Below are 21,821 nucleotides of genomic sequence, written 5' to 3'. Positions count from 1 at the left end.
TGCACCGCAGCCCCCACACACACCACTCCAACGCGCGTTTCGCACCTGCTTCGTCAGCTGTGGGCAAAGTCTGATGGGTGTAGCACCCTCTGTGGTGAAGAGGTAATCAGATACAGTTCATACTAGGTTAGGCAGTCATTAGAAAAGTGTCCAGAAGCAGTGCAGAGCTTTTGAGTCCAGAAACAGACAAACTGGCAGCGGATACCAAACTAGATTGGCTGTAGCAGGCAGAGCTTACGTGTCCTAGCAGGCAGGAGAAGGTTGTAGATAGACTCAGGCAAAAACAGCTTGCAGCACAAGACCACTGAGAAATGAGCAGGTTTGCTGAGGAGGCGGAGCAGGAGAATCTGAAGAGGAAAGTCTCTTGTAGCACAAGCCTGGAATACTAGCAGAATACACAAGCAGAGAGTTGGATGTGAACCAGGGTTATAAAGACAGGGAAGGCAGATCACATGAGCAGAAGCGAGGCAGCAGACGCCATCTTGGAAAAGGGTGAAAAGTACCAAAAATGAAACAGGAAATCCAGAGTCCTGACATTACTCCCTCCTTAACAGCGGCCTCAGGACGATCCTGGACCTGGTTTCTCTGGGTATCTTTGATGAAACTGAGCAATCTTCTGTGGGGCACAGATGTTAGCCACGGGTTCCCAGGAGTCCTCCTCAGGTGGATACCCCTGCCATCTTATTAGATACTGAAGTCGATTCCTGCGAATCCTGGAGTCGATGATCTCTTCCACCAAGAATTGTTCCTGCCCGTCTACCAGTACGGGTTGTGGAGGGGGCACACTGCGTCCCTGAAATTTATTAGGCGAGACCTTTTTCAATAGAGAGACATGAAATACTGGATGTACCTTCATAGTCCTTGGCAGCTTTAGACGGCAGGCCACAGAGCTCACGATACCGCTGATCTTGAAAGGACCGATGAACCTCTGTCCCAGTTTCTGTGAGGGAACGTTAAGTCTTAGATTCTTAGTGGATAACCACACTGAGTCTCCTACCTTAAACATAGGTGCTGGCTTCCGGAATCTATCAGCTGATTTCTTGTAACGTTCCTAGGCTGAGGTTAAAGATTCCTTAAGGACTTCTAGATTCTCCCTCATGGTAATCAACCTCTCCTCCACTGCCGGAACTGGAACATCAATTGGAGATCTAGGAAAGATGCTCGGATGATAACCTAGATTAGCGAAGAAAGGAGTTACCATAGTGGAGGCACTCTGAGAATTGTTATAGGAGAATTCTGCTAAAGGAAGTAGCTCCAACCAATCATCCTGAAGATGGCAGATGTAGCATCGCAGATATTGCTCCAAAGTCTGATTGGTTCGCTCGGTCTGACCATTCGTCTGAGGATGATATGCAGAAGAAAGATGAACATTAATATTAAGTGCAACACAAAACCCCTTCCAGAATCTTGATGTGAATTGTACTCCACGGTCAGAGATGACTTCATCTGGGACCCCATGCAGCCGAAAAATATTCTGAATCACTAAGTTCACAGTCTCTTTTGCCGTGGGGAGGCCGGCACAAGGAACAAAATGAGCAGCCTTCGTCAGACGATCAACCACCACTAGGATTGTATTCATACCACCAGAAGTAGGAAGATCCACAATGAAGTCCATAGAAATTGAGCCCAATGGGCGAGATGGGACTGGTAGTGGTTGGAGTAGACCCGTAGGAGAAGCACAAGGAGTCTTATAACGAGCACATACCTCGCAAGAAAGAACATAGTCTTTAGTGTCCTTCAGGCAAGTTGGCCACCAGAAGAATCGGCTCAAGAATTCTTGTGTCTTCTGTACCCCCCTATGACCAGCCAACTTGGAGTCATGTACCAACTTGAGAATCTGCAGACGTACGGCCTCAGGGATGTAGATACGTCGGTCATGGAACCACAAGCCTCCCTTAAGGACAAGATTGAGATCCACAGGTGGGTTAGCAAGACATACATCACCATCATAGGCCTCCTTGATCTCCGTCCACAGGTCTGGATCATGGATTACTCCGATGAAGTTGGCATCCGATAAAATGGTCTTGGGTGGGGCTCCAGGTACGGAATCCGCAGAATGGATTCGGGACAAAGCATCAGCCTTCCCATTACGTGAACCTGGACTGTACGAAATCACAAAATTAAATTGGTTTAAAAATAAACTCCACCGAGCCTGATGTGGAGAAAGACATTTAGCAGATCTGAGGAACTCTAAATTGCGATGATCGGTCAACACAATGATCTGTTGTGCGGCCCCTTGCAGATGGTGCCTCCATTCCTTGAAGGCAGCAATAATCGCTAGAAGTTCCTTATCTCCCACGTCGTAGTTCCTCTCTGCAGGGGTAAGCCTACGGGAAAAAAAAAGCACAAGGATGTAACAGGGCCTTCTCTCCAGTTCTTTGAGAGAGAATGGCCCCCAACGCCCAATCAGAAGCGTCCACCTCCACGATGAAAGGTATTGCTGGATCCGGATGAATCAAGAGCGGAGCTGAAGTGAAACATGATTTCAGCCGATCAAAGGCTTCCTGAGCCTGTGAAGACCATTTAAAGGATTTCTCCTTCTTAGTCAGAGAAGTGATGGGACGGACAATCTCTGAAAAATTTCGGATAAAACGTCTATAGAAATTTGCAAAGCCGATAAAGCGTTGAACCTCTTTAACATTTTTTGGGTACCGGCCAATCAAGGATTGCTTGAATCTTACCAGATTCCATGTTTATCCCTTGAGGAGAGATGACATACCCCAAGAATTGTATTTCAGAACGATGGAAATCACACTTCTCTGGCTTTATATAAAGATGGTTTTCTTGTAAACGTCTCAAAACCACCTTGACGTGTTCTTGATGCTCCTGTAGAGAATCAGAAAAAATTAGGATGTCATCCAGATAGATTACGACAAACTGGTCCAGTAAATCTCTAAAGATATCATTGGCAAGATGTTGAAAGGTTGCAGGAGCATTGCACAGCCCAAAAGGCATCACCAAGTATTCAAAGTGTCCATACCGACATCTGAAAGCAGTCTTCCATTCATCACCAGGACGTATACGTACCAGATTGTATGCCCCGCGAAGATCTAATTTAGAAAATACCTTGGCATGACGGACTCTCTCCAATAGCTCTGGAATCAAAGGCAAAGGATATCTATTCCGGATAGTCACCTTGTTGAGTTCCCGATAGTCAATACAGGGTCTCAGAGTCCCATCCTTCTTCTTCACGAAGAAAATAGGCGCCCCTGCTGGTGAGGAAGAAGGACGTATAAAGCCCTTGGCCAAATTCTCATCTATATACTCCTTCAAAGCTTGGAGTTCAGGAGCCGCTAATAGATAAACATTGCTGAAAGGAATGGCTGCCCCTGGAAGCAGTTCAATAGGACAATCATAAGCCCTATGTGGTGGAAGCTGATCTGCCTTCTTCTTATCACAGATATCTGAGAATTCCTTATACACAAAAGGTAAAGTTAATACCGGTTCTGGAGTTTCTGAATCAAAGGACTTTGGTAGAGTCTCTGTAAATGTTGAATCACTTCTTGTTGGAAATGTAATCTCTCTGGTCTCCCAGTTGATTGTTGGATTCTGTGAACACAGCCAGGGAATGCCTAGAATCACAGGAAAATAAGGAGAAGAAATTAATAAGAAGGAGAGCTGCTCCTGATGATCTGGCTCCAATACAATGGTAAGAGGGACGGTCTCCTGATCGACAGGCCCAGAGACTAAAGGTGACCCATCCACTGTCTCCATGGCAATTGGGGAAGCTCTATGCAGAATATCTATACCATGTTTCTTGGCAAAAGCAATGTCCATGAAATTACCCCCTGCACCAGAGTCAATTATAGCTGCACTAGAGATCCACTGTCCAGAGCACAAAACTTTTATAGGAAGAGAACACTGAGAACTCCTCTCCTTCTGCTCAGTAGAAGAAGTAGTCATTGAGAGTGCATGGAAAACAGCATTCACTGGTAGACTAAATTCAGAGACATCTGACTCAGCGTCAGTTATCATATTCCCCTACTGCTGCTAACACCTTGTTAGGCCGCTTGGGACAATTGATCAGGAAGTGGTCAGATTGGCCGCAATAGAAGCATAGACTCTCACGGAAGCGGTGTTCCCGGCGTTCATTACTCTCTCGCTTCTGCACTGAGTCAATTTGCATAGGCACCACCTCAGACTCCCGAGTGGCTTTACCTGCAGGTTCCTTGGGAGAAAGGGAATAGTTAGACATGCGATTAAATACTGCCATTTTCTCTTGTCTCCGCTCAGTAAGGCGAATATCAATGCGTACACAATGTTGGATAAAGGTTTCTAGTTCTTGTAGTGACTCAGAACGAGCTAGCTCTTCCTTTATAACACTAGACAGACCTCTCTTGAAAATAGGCAACTGTGCATAACAATCCCAATTAGTATCAACTGCTAACCTTCAAAAATCAGTGGCATATTCAATTACAGAACGTTTACCCTGGCGTAAAGACAGTAAGGCGGTCTCAGCAGAGGCACGACGGTTAGGATCATCGAACATTAAGGCCATAGCAGCTAAAAAGTCTTCCAAAACATTTAGACGTGGGTCACGAGACTCGATCATTGGATTCGCCCAGGCGAGTGCTCGTGATGTCAATAACAAAATTATACACAACACCTTAGAACGATCAGTGGGAAAGCGGTCGGTGTGCACATCAAAATACAACATACATTGGTTTATAAAGCTACGAAATTTGTCACGATCGCCATTGTATCTAAATGGTGGCAGCTTAGGAGGACTGACTGCCTGCGGTTGCCCTGGGGGTGAGACCGCCTGAGTGGCCATCTGAGCACTTAAGTCCTGAAAGGCCTGTCCATACTGAGACTCCATGCTCTTAAATTTATTTTCATGGGTGTCCATGCGAGTACTCAAATCCTGCAGAGTCTGTCCAAACAACTGCTGATTATGTTCCAAGCCTCCCACCTTAAGGTACCGTCACATTAAGCGACGCTGCAGCGATAGCGACAACGATACCGATCGCTGCAGCGTCGCTGTTTGATCGCTGGAGAGCTGTCACACAGACCGCTCTCCAGCGACCAACGATGCCGAGGTCCCCGGGTAACCAGGGTAAACATCGGGTTGCTAAGCGCAGGGCCGCGCTTAGTAACCCGATGTTTACCCTGGTTACCAGCGTAAAAGTAAAAAAAACAAACAGTACATGCTCACCTGCCCGTCCCCCAGCGTCTGCTTCCTGACACTGACTGAGCTCCGGCCCTAACAGCAGAGCGGTGACGTCACCGCTGTGCTTTCACTTTCACTTTAGGGCCGGATCTCAGTCAGAGCAGGAAGCAGACGCTGGGGGACGCGCAGGTGAGCATGTACTGTTTGTTTTTTTTACTTTTACGCTGGTAACCAGGGTAAACATCGGGTTACTAAGCGCGGCCCTGCGCTTAGTAACCCGATGTTTACCCTGGTTACCAGTGTAAAACATCGCTGGTATCGTTGCTTTTGGTGTCAAACACAACGATACACGGCGATCGGACGACCAAATAAAGTTCTGGACTTTATTCAGCGACCAGCGACATCACAGCAGGATCCTGATCGCTGCTGCGTGTCAAACTAAACGATATCGCTAGCGAGGACGCTGCAACGTCACGGATCGCTAGCGATATCGTTTAGTGTGACGGTACCTTTACTCTGCAGACTGCCCACCTCTTTTTGCAGAGATCTCATCATAGAGAACAATTGTTCCAACTTAGGGTCAGTAGCCATTGTCTCAGCAGATTCCTTATTTGGCTTGTGTATCCTGTAACGATTATAGTGGTACACTCAGGAATCTCTTGGCTTGAGACAAATAAGGCAACAAAACCAAAGTGCAGTGAAAGGTCTGCATTATTCAAAAACACAGGTGCAAGGTGAGAGCAAGTCCAAACACAGCAAACAAGATGAAATCAGGAGTAGTGCCTTAGCAGCTCTGCTGCAGGCAGAGTCAGTGTTTATATGCACAAACGTGGTTGCAGCATGTGCACAACAGTTCCAGTAAAAAGCAAACGAGGTCCTTCTTAGGAGTAGTTCATTGCAGCCCTGCTGCGGGCAAAGTCTGATGGGTGTAGCACCCTCTGTGGTGAAGAGGTAATCAGATACAGTTCATACTAGGTTAGGCAGTAATTAGAAAAGTGTCCAGAAGCAGTGCAGAGCTTTTGAGTCCAGAAACAGACAAACTGGCAGCGGATACCAAACTAGATTGGCTGTAGCAGGCAGAGCTTACGTGTCCTAGCAGGCAGGAGAAGGTTGTAGATAGACTCAGGCAAAAACAGCTTGCAGCACAAGACCACTGAGAAATGAGCAGGTTTGCTGAGGAGGCGGAGCAGGAGAATCTGAAGAGGAAAGTCTCTTGTAGCACAAGCCTGGAATACTAGCAGAATACACAAGCAGAGAGTTGGATGTGAACCAGGGTTATAAAGACAGGGAAGGCAGATCACATGAGCAGAAGCGAGGCAGCAGACGCCATCTTGGAAAAGGGCGAAAAGTACCACAAATGAAGCAGGAAATCCAGAGTCCTGACACTAACCTGAGGTCATTAGCGGAGCAGAGGGCACAGGTAGGGTGGTAGACTGAGACCAGAGAGGAGATGTAGGGTGGTGCTGAGCCATGGAGTGCTTTGTGGATGAGGGTAGTAGTTTTGTACTGGATTCTGGAGTGGATGGGTAGCCAGTGTAATGACTGGCACAAGGTAGAGGCATCGGTGTAACGGTTGGTGAGGAATATGATCCTGGCTGCAGCATTCAGGACAGATTGGAGCGGGGAGAGTTTGGTAAAGGTACCTTCACACGAAACGACTTTGTAACGATATCGCTAGCGATCCGTGACGTTGCAGCGTCCTCGCTAGCGATATCGTTTAGTTTGACACGCAGCAGCGATCAGAATCCTGCTGTGATGTCGCTGGTCGCTGAATAAAGTCCAGAACTTTATTTGGTCGTCCGATCGCCGTGTATCGTTGTGTTTGAAAGCAAAAGCAACGATACCAGCGATGTTTTACACTGGTAACCAGGGTAAACATCGGGTTACCAAGCGCAGGGCCGCGCTTAGTAACCCAATGTTTACCCTGGTTACCAGCGTAAAAGTAAAAAAAACAAACAGTACATGCTCACCTGCGCGTCCCCCAGCGTCTGCTTCCTGACACTGACTGAGCGCCGGCCCTAAAGTGAAAGTGAAAGCACAGCGGTGACGTCACCGCTCTGCTGTTAGGGCCGGAGCTCAGTCAGTGTCAGGAAGCAGACGCTGGGGGACGCGCAGGTGAGTATGTACTGTTTGTTTTTTTTACTTTTACGCTGGTAACCAGGGTAAACATCGGGTTACTAAGCGCGGCCCTGCGCTTAGCAACCCGATGTTTACCCTGGTTACCCGGGGACCTCGGCATCGTTGGTCGCTGGAGAGCGGTCTGTGTGACAGCTCTCCAGCGATCAAACAGCGACGCTGCAGCGATCGGCATCGTTGTCGCTATCGCTGCAGCGTCGCTTCGTGTGAAGGTACCTTAAGAGGGAGGCCGATTAGTAGAGAGTTACAATAGTCCAGACGGGAATGAATAAGTGAAACAGTAAGAGTTTTTGCAGAGTCGAAAGTAAGAAAAGGGCGAATTCTAGAAATGTTTTTGAGATGCAGATAAGAAGAGCGAGCCAGTGATCGGATGTGGGGGGTGAATGAAAGCTCGGAATCAAGGATGACCCCAAGGCAGCGGGCATGTTGCTTTGGAGTAATGGTGGAACCGCACACAGAGATGGCAATGTCAGGCAAAGGTAGGTTAGTAGAGGGAGAGAACACGAGGAGTTCAGTTTTTGACAGGATCAGTTTCAGATAGAGGGAGGATATGATGTTAGAGACAGCGGTAAGACAATCACTGGTGTTTTCTAAAAGGGTAGGAGAAGAGGTGTATAATTGGGCGTCGTCAGCATAGAGATGGTACTGGAAACCAAATCTACTGATTGTTTGTCCAATAGGGGCAGTATACAAAGAGAAGAGGAGGGGGCCTATGACTGATCCTTGAGGAACCCCAACAGTAAGGGGAAGGCGAGAGGAGGAGGAACCAGCAAAACATACAGTGAAGGATTGGTCAGAGAGATAGGAGGAGAACCAGGAGAGAACGGTGTCCTGGAGGCCGATGGAGCGGAGCATATTGAGGAGGAGCTGATGATCCACAGTATCGAATGCTGCGGAGAGATCCAAGAGAATTAGCATGGAGTAGTGACCATTAGATTTAACTGTTAGTAGGTCATTAGAGACTTTAGTGAGGGCAGTTTCAGTAGAATGTAAAGAGTGGAAGCCAGATTGAAGAGGGTCGAGAAGGGAGTTATCTGAGAGATAGCAGGTAAGACGGGAGTGGACCAGGTGTTCGAGGAGTTTAGAGATGAAGGGAAGATTAGAGACAGGTCTATAATTAGCGGCACAGTTTTGGTCGAGGGATGGTTTTTTAAGTAATGGATGTATGATGGCATGCTTAAATGAGGAGGGAAAAATACCTGAAGTGAGAGAAAGGTTGAATATTTTTGTTAGGTCAGAGGTGACAGCCGGGGAAAGGGACTGGAGGAGATGTGACGGAATGGGGTCACTGGTGCAAGTGGTCGGGCGAGAAGATGCAAGAAGCCCGACTACTACTTCTTCTGTAAATGGGTCAAAGTCAGAGAGTGAACTAGATGCAGTGGGGGAGGGAGGACAGTGCATGGTATGAAGAGATTGGGAGATGATTTCCTGTCAAATGTGGTCAATTTTTTCTTTGAAGTAATTGGCCAGATCGTCAGCGCGGAGATCCGTGGTTGGGGCCTGCTCTCTTGGGTTGAGAAGGGACTGGAAAGTGTCAAAGAGACGTTTAGGGTTATTTGACAGTGAGGTGATCAGGGTGTTTAAATAAGTTTGTTTGGAGAGGTGAAGGGCAGAGTTGTATGTTTTTAGCATTAACTTATAATGGATGAAATCTTCAGGTAGATTAGATTTTCTCCACAGACGTTCGTTGCACCTGGAGCACTGCTGCAGGAAACGTGTTTGCAGCGTGTGCCACGGTTGTCGCCATCTGTGTTGAGTTGTTCTATGTATAGGAGGTGCAGCTTCATCCAGGGCACTTTGCAGGGTTTCATTGTAATGCTTCAGAGCAGAATCAGGACATGAGATGAAGGAGATTGGGGCCAATGAGGACTGCAAGTTCTTCATAAGTTTCTGGGTGTTAATGGCCTGTATGTTTCTATAAGTGTGGAAAGTGGGGGTGACCTGAGCGGGATAGCAGTTCTTGATAGAGAATGAAAGGTGGTGGTCAGAGAGCGGGAGAGGGGAGTTTGAGAAATCGTTCACTGAGCAAAACCGGGAGAAGACCAAGTCGAGGGAGTTTCCGTCCTCATGCGTTGGAGAGTTAATATGCTGCGAGAGGCCGAAAGAAGAGGTTACAGATAAAAGGTGAGAAGCAGATGGGGAGAGGGGAGAAGCAATGGGGATGTTGAAATCACCCATGATAAGGGTGGGGGTGTCACAGGAGAGAAAATGTGGAAGCCAGGTGGCAAAGTGATCCAGGAACTGATGAGAGGGGCCTGGAGGACGATACACCACCGCCACTTGCATGGAGAAGGGGACGTAGAGTCTGACAGCATGGACCTCAAAGGAAGGGAATACAAGTGAGGGTACTTGGGGATAATTTGGAAGGTACATTTGGATGAAAGGAGCAGACCAACGCCTCCACCTGCTCTGTTGTCTGATCTTGGGGTATGAGAAAAGTGTAGTCCATCATATCAAAGAGCAGCAGCAGCGGTGGTGTCTGACTGCTGGATCCAGGTTTCAGTAAGAGCCAGGAGATTAAGAGAGCTAGAAAGGAAGAAGTCATGAATGAAGGAGAGTTTATTACACACAGAGCGAGAATTCCAAAGGGCACAATTGAAAGAGACAGAAGGCATGCATGGAATATTAATAAGGTTAGAGGGGTTTCTGAGTGTAGCAGTTGGGAGGTTTGACTGGCTATAACATGGGGGGCCGGGGTTGGGAGAGATGTCTCCAGCAACTAGGAGAAGGAGGATAGAAAGAGTGAGCAGATGGTTAAGTAATTTGTGAGAGCGTCTCTTGTGTTGGATGGTGGGACTGAATGGATCAGCGCTGTTAAGCAATGTGAACAGAGCATGAGTGCTATATATAGGAGAGGAGAAGACAGAGGGGCCGATATGGAGGGAGTGTAAAGAGTTTATGCAAGGGCGGTGAATGTGAGTGAATGCCGCAGCCAGGATATAGATTATACAAATATACAAATACATATAGTGAGTATTTGTTCTGTTTCAAATGAATAGGGAATAGATTTAGTTTTTCTTACCTGTCTCCTGCCCTGTCTAACTGCCATGTTATAACTGCCGAGTACTTAGAAAAAAGTACTTTGAATAAATGTACATGAATAATAGTGCACGAATGCACCCCTGCACGAATGCATCCCCAAAGTATGTCTACATTTATAGAAGGCTAGCTCTTAGATCTCACTTTTTTCTTTTTTTTTTTTTTTTTTTCTTTTTTCCCTCTCGTTACCAATCAATCTAACTCAGTTGAGACAGCAGGACACAATAAATTTAGTGATCAGATAAACAAATGTCCAGATCTACATGGATCATAAACCGCTTTGAAACAGTTATGTGATCTCTCTGCATAAGGACAAGCAGAAGTAAGTTAAATATCTATAAACAAAAACAATTGCATAAGATGGCTAACATATATAGATATATGCAGGATTCAATGCCGAAGATAGAATGACTCAGATACCATTCAGGCTGCTTGCTGTCAGGGAGTGGAGCAATAGACATGCAGGATATTTCAGTTCAGAGAATGAATGATAAGTTTACCATTCAGGCTGCTTGCTGTCAGGGAGTGGAGCAATAGACATGCAGGATCCATTTCCAGAGGTATAATCTCATAATGTGACAGCGGTCACAATTGTAAAAATTGGCTTGGTCATTAAGTACAAAATTGGCTCTGTCACTAAGGGGTTAAAGAATTTTCACCATTTGTTTTCTGTAGCTGTGAGGGCCAAAGCCTTAGTCATGGCCGAGGATACCAGGGCGTCTGTGCCCTGGCCTCCCTTCACATGAAAATAATGTCCATTACTTTGCATACCTGTGGCTCCACTTTCTGTGCCGTCAGGGTCCCCTCTGCTCTGCTGTAGGCTCCCTGTAGACGATATTGCACAGATTGAGACACAGTTCTTTTCAACTTTCAAATAAACAACTTTACTATTTTCTTTATGCAGCACATCCATATTCTTCACGGCATTTGAAAGAGGATTCACATTGCACATTTCTTCCTCTTTCCCTGCACTTTCCTTTCTGCTACACAGCACATACCAGGGTCAAATCGTACCGCATAGTTCTTCAGCATCCTCCCAATTCAGCTCTGCTACGGATAGACTTTCCTTAGTCTGTTTCACCCCAGACAAGAGATTATAAGCCTCCAAAGTCAGTAGCCACTTGGAGAGTGACCTGCCCATCTGTACTGTACTTTGCAATGACACAGCGCACTCCTCGTGCAAGCTCACTGCATCTTAGAGCTCCCTCAGCTGTTTTGCACCGGTTCTGAGGGCATCTGCCCATGCTATAAGCTGCTACATACTGGAGCTACCTGCATCCTCGTCCTGTCACTGTTTCTGTCATTTAGTCTCCTTGCTTGCTGCTGTACTGGCCTGCTGCTGATTAGGTCTGATGATGTGGATGGCTAGGCTTTTCTCTTAGCGAACATTGCGTGGTTGCTGCTATCACCCCGTGCACTTAAGCCCGTGTGGACTGTCTGGGCACCCTGGCTCTTCTGACTGAAATGAGGAAGTTCTCCCTCTTTTAGCTGCAGCTGACCCCTCCTACATTAACTATTTACTATACTAAGCTTCTATTACCTAATCCTACTGTGCCCCATCTAGTGTCCCAATTAAGGTACTGCACATTCCCTAAGCAACCATGTACTTTAAATGACACATTAGAAATATATACGTTTAGCAGATTGAAAGGCATAACACATATACAACAAAGACAATATATAAACATATGTACATAGCAGCATATAGGGACATAACAGCATTTACCATATATCAAGAGTACAATAAGAGCCAAGTTGGTTCTTAAAGGGGTAGGGGTGAGTACCAGTCCTTAGATCCGCTTACATAGCCACTATATTACACTGTTCATTGTTGGCTACAGAATGCGTTATCAGTGTTGGACACATTATCTTTATTTAATCACATGTGTTTGCGACATGATTTTGTGGCACTTACTATTATATAGTATGACTTCTCCTCCTGCTCTAGTTAGTGCAGATTTCCTCACAGACAGCACAGCTCTCCAGTTCATAAAATGGCTGCTAGTGGAGGAACATGTCAACTAGTTTTGTCCAATTGAAAACTTCACATTAAAAAGCTGCTTTTCTATTGGACGAGGCTGATGGACAAGTCTGAACACATGCTGCTCTACCAGCAGCCAATTTATGGACTGGAGAGCTGTGCAGTCTGTAAGGAAATCTATACTAACAAGAGCAGAAGGAGAACCTGTCATACTATATAATAGTAAGTGCCACAAAATCACGTCCCAAACACATAAAATAAAGATAATTTGGACAACCTTGGTAACACATTCTGCAGCCAGCAATAGACAATGTAATACCATGGCTATAGGAGTCAAATGGTACAGAATTTTTAATGAAGCCCAATTTAAAAAATTTTTGGTCAAGAAGAAGGATGGATCTCTACGGCCCTGTATCGACTATAGGGGTCTAAACCAGATCACGGTAAAAAAAACAAATACCCGTTTCCACTTATTTTCACTCAGTTGTTTGACTGACTCAGGAGAGCCAAGATCTTTACTAAGTTGGATCTCAGAGGGGCCTACAACCTGATCCGCATACGTCAGGGAGACGAACGGAAGACGGCCTTCAACACCCGAGATGGGCACTATGAATGCTGAGTTATGCCGTTTGGGCTCAGTAACACTCCTGTGGTCTTTCAGGAGTTTGTGAATGATATTTTTAGGGATCTCCTCTATTCTTGTGTTGTTGTATACCTGGATGACATTTTCATCTACTCCCCAGACTTGGCCACACATCGGAGGAGTGTCCGCCAGGTCCTGCAGAGAATCAGGGAGAACAGGCTGTACGCCAAATTTGAGAAGTGTGTCTTCGAGCAACCCTCTCTGCCCTTTTTTGGCTATATTGTCTCGTCCACAGGTTTGCAGATGGATCCAGGGAAGTTGGCCTCTATCCTCAAATGGCCTCGCCCGATCGGGGTTAAAGCAATACAACGGTTCCTGGGGTTCGCTAACTATTACCATCAATTTATTCCACACTTCTCATCTCGGGTGGCTCCCATCTCGGCTTTGACCCGAAAACGCGCAAACTCCAAGGACTGGCCTCTTGAGGCAGGGGAGGCTTTTACTTCCCTGAAAAAAGCCTTCTCTTCTGCGCCTGTGCTCCTTTGTCTGGTCGCAGATAAACAATTCTTCCTCGAAGTAGATGCTTCATCCAAAGGTGCTGGGGTAGTTGTAACTCAAAAGTCTTCCACTGGGCGAATGGTCTCTTGCGACTTTTTCTCGAAGATTTTTTCCGATTCCAAGAGAAACTATTCCATTGAGGATTAAGAATTGCTGGCAATCATGTTGGCTCTGCAAGAATGGCGTCACCTTCTCGAGGGAGCAGCTCATCAGGTCATTATATTCACCGACCATAAAAATTTAGCCTACCTCCAGTCTGCACAAAGGCTGAATCCATGCCAGGTCAGGTGGTCCTTGTTCTTTGCATGTTTTGACTTCGTTCTTCATTTTCGCCCTGGCAGCCAGAATGTCAAGGCCGATGCACTCTCTAGGGCCTTTCTGCCTCCCCACTTGGAGGAAGAGCCTCAACAAATCATTGAGCCGTCCAGAATGGTGACTGTAGCCTGTATCAATCTGTCTCAGGTTTCCCCCTGGAAATACATTGGTTTCCAGTCCCTGGGCATCACATTGCTATGGACTTCATTACGTACCTCACCATCTCCTCTGGCTGCTCCGTTATCTGGGTTGTGGTAGATCGTTTTTCTAAGATGGCTCACTTTATTCCTCTGTCAGGTCTTCCTTCTGCTCCTGGACTTTTCAACTAATTCATTCAACAAATTTTCCGCCTCCATGGGTTTCCTCTCCATATTGTGTCCGACAGGGGTGTCCAGTTCACTTCAAAGTTTTGGAGGGCGATCTGTAAGCTAATGAACGTGGAGCTGGATTTCTCTTCTGCTAGTCTTCCGCAATCCAATGGTCAAGTGGAGAGGATTAGTCAGATCGTGTCCAGATTCCTGCGTCACTTCGTCAACGAGCATCACAATGATTGGGTCAAGTTACTACAGTGGGCGGAATTCTCCTGCAACAATCATATAAGTGCTAAGTCTCACTTCCAGATTGTGTTTAGACTCCAACCCAGAATCCCTCTTCCTATCTCTGGATCCTCGGGCATTCCAGCTGCAGATACCCTTTCGCAGGATTTCTCTAAGATGTGAAGGGATACCAAGACTGCCCTAGAGAAAGCATTGCAGTGTATAAAGAGATATGCAGACAAGAGGCGTCTGGATGCTCTGACCTTTCAGCCTGGAGATAAGGTGTGGCTCTCCTCCAAGTACATCCGTCTGAAGATGCCTACCTACAAATTAGAACCTTGCTTCATTGGTCCCTTTGAGGTCTTAAAACAAATTAATGCTGTTTCTTACAAGTCCACTACCAGTATCGGTCGCCAATCTTCTGCCAAGTTCTCCGTTACCTGCGGTTCCCGCCAGTCTGCCAGTCCTGCTGGGTCAGCTTCCACGTGTCTGGGGTCTAACTTCCTTTTTGGAAGTGCATCTGAACAGCAAGGTGGATTGCTGTTGAGGGGAGATAGAGAAAAAAAAAAAAAAATCTATAAATCTTCAGCACAGCGAGTGTGAGCGAGCTGAGTGTGACCTGAGTGTAAGTGTGAACGGCGGTAAGTGTGTGACTTGTGATTCAGTGACTTTGGAATCAGGGAGTTTCCAAGGGAGGAATTGCTTCTGTTTTTTTTTTTTGTTTAATTAATACTTTGTATTTATTTTTAATTAACGTTTCTGTGTGCTGCAATCCCCATTAGGAAATGTGCTCCACAATTGTTAATGCCATCCAGTGTACATCTTGCCACATGTATGCAGTCCTTGACCAGCCGGTCGAGGGTGCATACTGCTGTGCGAGATGTGAGCACATTGTGCATTTGGAAACCCAGATACTGGATCTAAATGTGCAGCTGGCAACACTGAGATCCATAGACAATATGGAGAGGAGTCTTCTGCTCACAGAGCAGACGCTCAATGGGATAGATGAGGAGGGGGATGGTAGGATGGAGCTGCAGGACAGTGTGGCAGTTAGCTGGGTGACAGACAGAAGGCGGGGTAGAGGGAAGAGTGCCAGGGAGGCTAGTCCTGATCTGGCACACCCCAATAAGTTTGCTAAGTTGGCAGATGAGGGGGGTGCCAGTACAGGGGTAGCACTGCTGCAGCCAGGCATGTCCTCTGAAAGCCGGAGGAGTGACTGCTCCAGTAAGGAGGGAAAAAGGAGAGCAGGGCAGGCCAGACAGGTGCTGGTAGTGGGGGACTCAATTATTAGGGGAACAGATAGGGCAATCTGTCACAAAGACAGGGATCGTCGGACGGTGTGCTGCCTACCTGGCGCTCGAGTCCGACACATCGCTGATCGGGTGGACAGATTACTGGGAGGGGCTGGTGAGGACCCAGCGGTCATGGTGCACATTGGCACAAATGACAAAGTTAGAGGTAGGTGGAAGGTCCTTAAAGATGATTTCAGGGAATTAGGCTGCAAGCTGAAAGCAAGGACCTCCAACGTGGTATTTTCCGAAATACTGCCTGTACCACGTGCCATGCCAGAGAGGCAACGGGAGATTAGGGAGGTTAATAAGTGGCTCAAGAATTGGTGTAGGAAGGAGGGGTTTGGGTTCCTGCAGAACTGGGCCGACTTCTCAGTTGGCTACAGGCTCTACGCTAGGGACGGGCTGCACCTCAATGGGGAAGGGGCAGCTGTGCTGGGGGAGAAAATGGTTAGAAGGTTGGAGGAGTGTTTAAACTAGGGATTGGGGGGGAGGGTATTCATTTTATAGGAGGGGAAGATAGTGCAGATAGAGACCTGGGCACAAATGAGGAAGTTGGGGGTGGCGGTGGCATGGGGGGTGGGGTTAGAACAGTTAGTAATTTAAGAAAGAATAGAGGTACAGAGAGTAACATCAAGTGCATGTATACTAATGCCAGAAGCCTCGCCAACAAAATGGATGAATTAGAACTAATGTTGTTGGAGCATAATTATGACATGGTGGGGATATCTGAAACATGGCTGGATGAGAGCCATGACTGGGCTGTTAACTTGCAGGGCTATAGCCTGTTCAGAAATGACCGTACAGATAAGCGAGGGGGAGGGGTGTGTCTATATGTAAAATCTTCCTTAAAACCCATCCTGCGTGATAATATAGGTGAATTTAATGAAAATGTAGAGTCCCTGTGGGTGGAGATAAGGGGAGGGGGAAAAAATAATAAATTACTGATAGGGGTTTGTTATAAATCTCCAAAACTAATGGAAGCAATGGAGAATATCCTCGTAAAGCAAATAGATGAAGCTGCGACTCAAGGAGAAGTCATTATTATGGGGGACTTCAACTACCCTGAAATAGATTGGGGAACAGAAACCTGCAGTTCCAGCAAAGGTAATCGGTTTTTGACAACTATGAGAGACAATTACCTTTCACAACTGGTTCAGGACCCAACAAGGAGGGGGGCACTGCTAGACCTAATATTAACCAACAGGCCAGACCGCATATCAAATATAAGGGTTGGGGGTCACTTGGGGAATAGTGATCACAAAATAATAAGTTTTCATGTAACCTTTAATAAGATGGGTAGTAGGGGGGTGACAAGGACACTAAACTTCAGGAGGGCAAATTTCCAACGGATGAGAGAGGATCTTGGTGCAATTAACTGGGACGATATCCTGAGACACAAAAATACACAAAGAAAATGGGAGACGTTTATTAGCATCCTGGATAGGACCTGTGCACAGTATATACCGTATGGGAATAAACATACTAGAAATAGGAGGAAACCAATATGGCTAAATAGAGCTGTAAGGGGTGCAATAAGGGACAAAAAGAAAGCATTTAGAGAATTAAAGGAAGTAGGTAGTGAGGAGGCATTAAATAAATACAGAAAATTAAATAAATTCTGTAAAAAGCAAATCAAGGCAGCAAAGATTGAGACAGAGAGACTCATTGCCAGAGAGAGTAAAAATAATCCCAAAATATTCTTTAACTATATAAATAGTAAGAAACTAAAAAATGACAGTGTTGGCCCCCTTAAAAATAGTCTGGGTGAAATGGTGGATGAGGATGAGGAAAAAGCCAATATGCTAAATGACTTTTTTTCATCAGTATTTACAAAAGAAAATCCCATGGCAGCAGGGCCGGACTGGGACTAAAATTCAGCCCTGGCATTTGAAGTTACACAGGCCCACTTGTCACATGGTGACTGTATAATATCTTTGTACACTTGTAGGCAGGGCCGGTTTTAGGCAAAGTGGGGCCCTAGGCAAAGTTTAAAATGGGTCCCCAAATGCTAACATATTGCACATCACACAGAAGCCTTTCTGTTGTATTTACGTGCACTGAGTTCAGGCCGCTAAACGAGTTTGATCGACAATACTGAAGTTGTTCAACGCTTGTTTCCCGGCCTCTTTCCACCAGCTGAGGAATAATGATGGGACAGAACGATCACTAATAGATCACTAACAGATCACCATACAGTATCATGTTTTCAGCAGCACATCTACAGTTTACACTGGCAATGTGCTGCTGACAACAAGGCTTTTTGTTCCAGCAAAAACAATCCGAATATGCAGCATTTTACTTGTTTAGTTAAATACACCCCATAGTCCTCCATATATTATAATGTGCTCCATAGTCCTCCATATAGTATAATACACTCCCTATAGTCCTCCATATATTAAAATACACTGCTCAGTCCTCCACATAGTATAATACACTCCTCATAGTCCTCCATATAGCATAATACAATCCTCATAGTCCTCCATATAGCATAATACAATCCTCATAGTGCTCCATATAGTATAATGCACCGCCACAGTCATCCATGTAGTACAATTCACTTCCCATAGTATAATGCACCCCATAGTTCTTCATATAGTATAACGTATTCCCCATAGTCCTCGATACAGTATAATGCAGCCCACATATAGTATAATGCAGCCACCCCAGAGTATAATGCAGCCACCCCAGAGTATAATGCAGCCACCCCAGAGTATAATGCAGCCACCCCACAGAGTATAATGCAGCCACCCCAGAGTATGTAACCCCCATAGAATATAATACAGCCCACCTCCCCATAATATATAATGTAGCCCCCCATAGAATATAATGCAGCCCCCCATAGTATATAACGCAGCCTCCCCCATAGAATATAATATACTCCCCATAGTATATAGCAAAGTCCGCATATTATATAGCACAAACCGCATAGTATACAGCACAGCCTGCATACTATAGCACAGCTCGCGTAGTAGATAACACAGCCCACACAGCAGTATTCAGCACAGACCACACAGTAGTATACAGCACAGCCCACGTAGAAGTATACAGCACAGTCCACACAGTAGTATACAGCACAGCCCACAGAGTAATATATACAGCACAGCCCACAGAGTAATATATACAGCACAGCCCACAAAGTAATATATACAGCACAGCCCACAAAGTAATATATACAGCACAGCCCACAGAGAACTATATACAGCACAGCCCACAGAGAACTATATACAGCACAGCCCACAGAGAACTATATACAGCACAGCCCACAGAGAACTATATAAAGCACAGCCCAGAGTACTATATAAAGCACAGCCCAGAGTACTATATACAGCACAGCCCAGAGAGTACTATATACAGCACAGCCCAGAGAGTACTATATACAGCACAGCCCACAGAGTACTATATACAGCACAGCCCACAGAGTACTATATACAGCACAGCCCACAGAGTACTATACACAGCACAGCCCACAGAGTACTATATACAGCACAGCCCACAGAGTACTATATACAGCACAGCCCACAGAGTACTATATACAGCACAGCCCACAGAGTACTATATACAGCACAGCCCACAGAGAACTATATACAGCACACAGTAGTATACAGCACAGAGCACAGCCCACAGAGAACTATATACAGCCCACAGTGGTATACAGCACAGAGCACAGCCCACAGAGAACTATATACAGCCCACAGTAGTATACAGCACAGAGCACAGCCCACAGAGAACTATATACAGCACAGAGCACAGCCCACAGAGAACTATATACAGCCCACAGTAGCATACAGCACAGAGCACAGCCCACAGATAACTATATACAGCCCACAGTAGTATACAGCACAGAGCACAGCCCACAGAGTACTATATACAGCCCACAGTAGTATACAGCACAGAGCACAGCCCAGAGAACTATATATAGCACACAGTAGTATACAGCACAGAGCACAGCCCACAGAGAACTATATACAGCCCACAGTAGTATACAGCACAGAGCACAGCCCACAGAGAGCTATATACAGCCCACAGTAGTATACAGCACAGAGCACAGCCCACAGAGAGCTATATACAGCCCACAGCAGAATACAGCACAGAGCACAGCCCAGAGTACTATATACAGCCCACAGTAGTATACAGCACAGAGCACAGCCCACAGAGTACTATATACAGCCCACAGTAGTATACAGCACAGAGCACAGCCCACAGAGAACTATATACAGCCCACAGTAGTATACAGCACAGAGCACAGCCCACAGAGAGCTATATACAGCCCACAGCAGTATACAGCACAGAGCACAGCCCACAGAGAACTATATACAGACCACAGTAGTATACAGCACAGAGCACAGCCCACAGAGAACTATATACAGCCCACAGTAGTATACAGCACAGAGCACAGCCCACAGAGAACTATATACAGCCCACAGCAGTATACAGCACAGAGCACAGCCCACAGAGAACTATATACAGCCCACAGCAGTATACAGCACAGAGCACAGCCCACAGAGAACTATATACAGCCCACAGTAGTATACAGCACAGAGCACAGCCCACAGAGTACTATATATAGCACACAGACCACGGTAGTATACAGCACAGAGCACAGCCCACAGAGTACTATATACAGCCCACAGAGTACTATATATAGCACAGAGCACACAGTAGTATACAGCACAGAGCACAGCCCACAGAGAGCTATATACAGCCCACAGTAGTATACAGCACAGAGCACAGCCCACAGAGAGCTATATACAGCCCACAGCAGTATACAGCACAGAGAACAGCCCACAGAGAACTATATACAGCCCACAGTAGTATACAGCACAGAGCACAGCCCACAGAGTACTATATATAGCACACAGCCCACGGTAGTATACAGCACAGAGCACAGCCCACAGAGTACTATATATAGCACAGAGCACACAGTAGTATACAGCACAGAGCACAGCCCACAGAGAGCTATATACAGCCCACAGCAGTATACAGCACAGCCCACAGAGAGCTATATACAGCCCACAGTAGTATACAGCACAGAGCACAGCCCACAGAGAGCTATATACAGCCCACAGCAGTATACAGCACAGAGCACAGCCCACAGAGAACTATATACAGCCCACAGCAGTATACAGCACAGCCCACAGAGAGCTATATACAGCCCACAGTAGTATACAACACAGAGCACAGCCCACAGAGAGCTATATACAGCCCACAGCAGTATACAGCACAGAGCACAGCCCACAGAGAACTATATACAGCCCACAGCAGTATACAGCACAGAGCACAGCCCACAGAGAACTATATACAGCCCACAGTAGTATACAGCACAGAGCACAGCCCACAGAGTACTATATATAGCACACAGCCCACGGTAGTATACAGCACAGAGCACAGCCCACAGAGAACTATATACAGCCCACATCTCTTCTCTTCCTCCCCTCCTCTCCTCCGAGAATGGCCCCACAGTCCAGAAAAAAAAAAAAACTCTCCTCACCTCTCCTCGTGCCCAGCGTTGCTTCCTGGTTCCTGCTCCTGTCTCAGCAGCTGCAGTCTGCCCGGGACACAGCAGGTGCGCGATGATATGACATCATCGCGCACCCGCAGTGTCAGAGGCAGAGCGGGGAATGATGGGAGAGGAGCGTCTGTGGACGCTCTCTCCTCCATCATTGCATTCAACTGTACCGGCGTCTATACGCCGGTATAGTTGAATGCGACGGCGGGGGCGGCGGATTGAGCGGCCCACCACTGGCACCGGCCCTTCTGGCATTTGCCAGAAGTGCCCTATGGCCAGTCCGGCCCTGCATGGCAGACAAAATGACTAGTGATAAAAATTCCCAATTAAATGTTACCTGCTTAACCCAGCAGGAAGTACAGCGGCGTCTAAAAATAACTAAAATTGACAAATCTCCGGGCCCGGATGGGATACACCCCCGAGTACTGCAGGAATTAAGTACAGTCATTGATAGACCATTATTTTTAATCTTTAAAGACTCCATAATAACAGGGTCTGTACCACAGGACTGGCGTATAGCAAATGTGGTGCCAATATTCAAAAAAGGGGCAAAAACTGAACTCGGTAATTATAGGCCAGTAAGCTTAACCTCTACTGTGGGTAAAATCCTGGAGGGCATTCTAAGGGATGCTATGCTGGAGTATCTGAAGAGGAATAACCTCATGACCCAGTATCAGCATGGGTTTACTAGGGACCGTTCATGTCAGACTAATTTGATCAGCTTCTATGAAGAGGTAAGTTCCGGACTGGACCAAGGGAACCCAG

The sequence above is a fragment of the Ranitomeya variabilis genome, chromosome 2 (assembly GCF_051348905.1).
Source record: "Ranitomeya variabilis isolate aRanVar5 chromosome 2, aRanVar5.hap1, whole genome shotgun sequence".
Classification (NCBI taxonomy): Eukaryota; Metazoa; Chordata; class Amphibia; order Anura; family Dendrobatidae; genus Ranitomeya; species Ranitomeya variabilis.
This window is presented reverse-complemented; position numbering follows the sequence as displayed.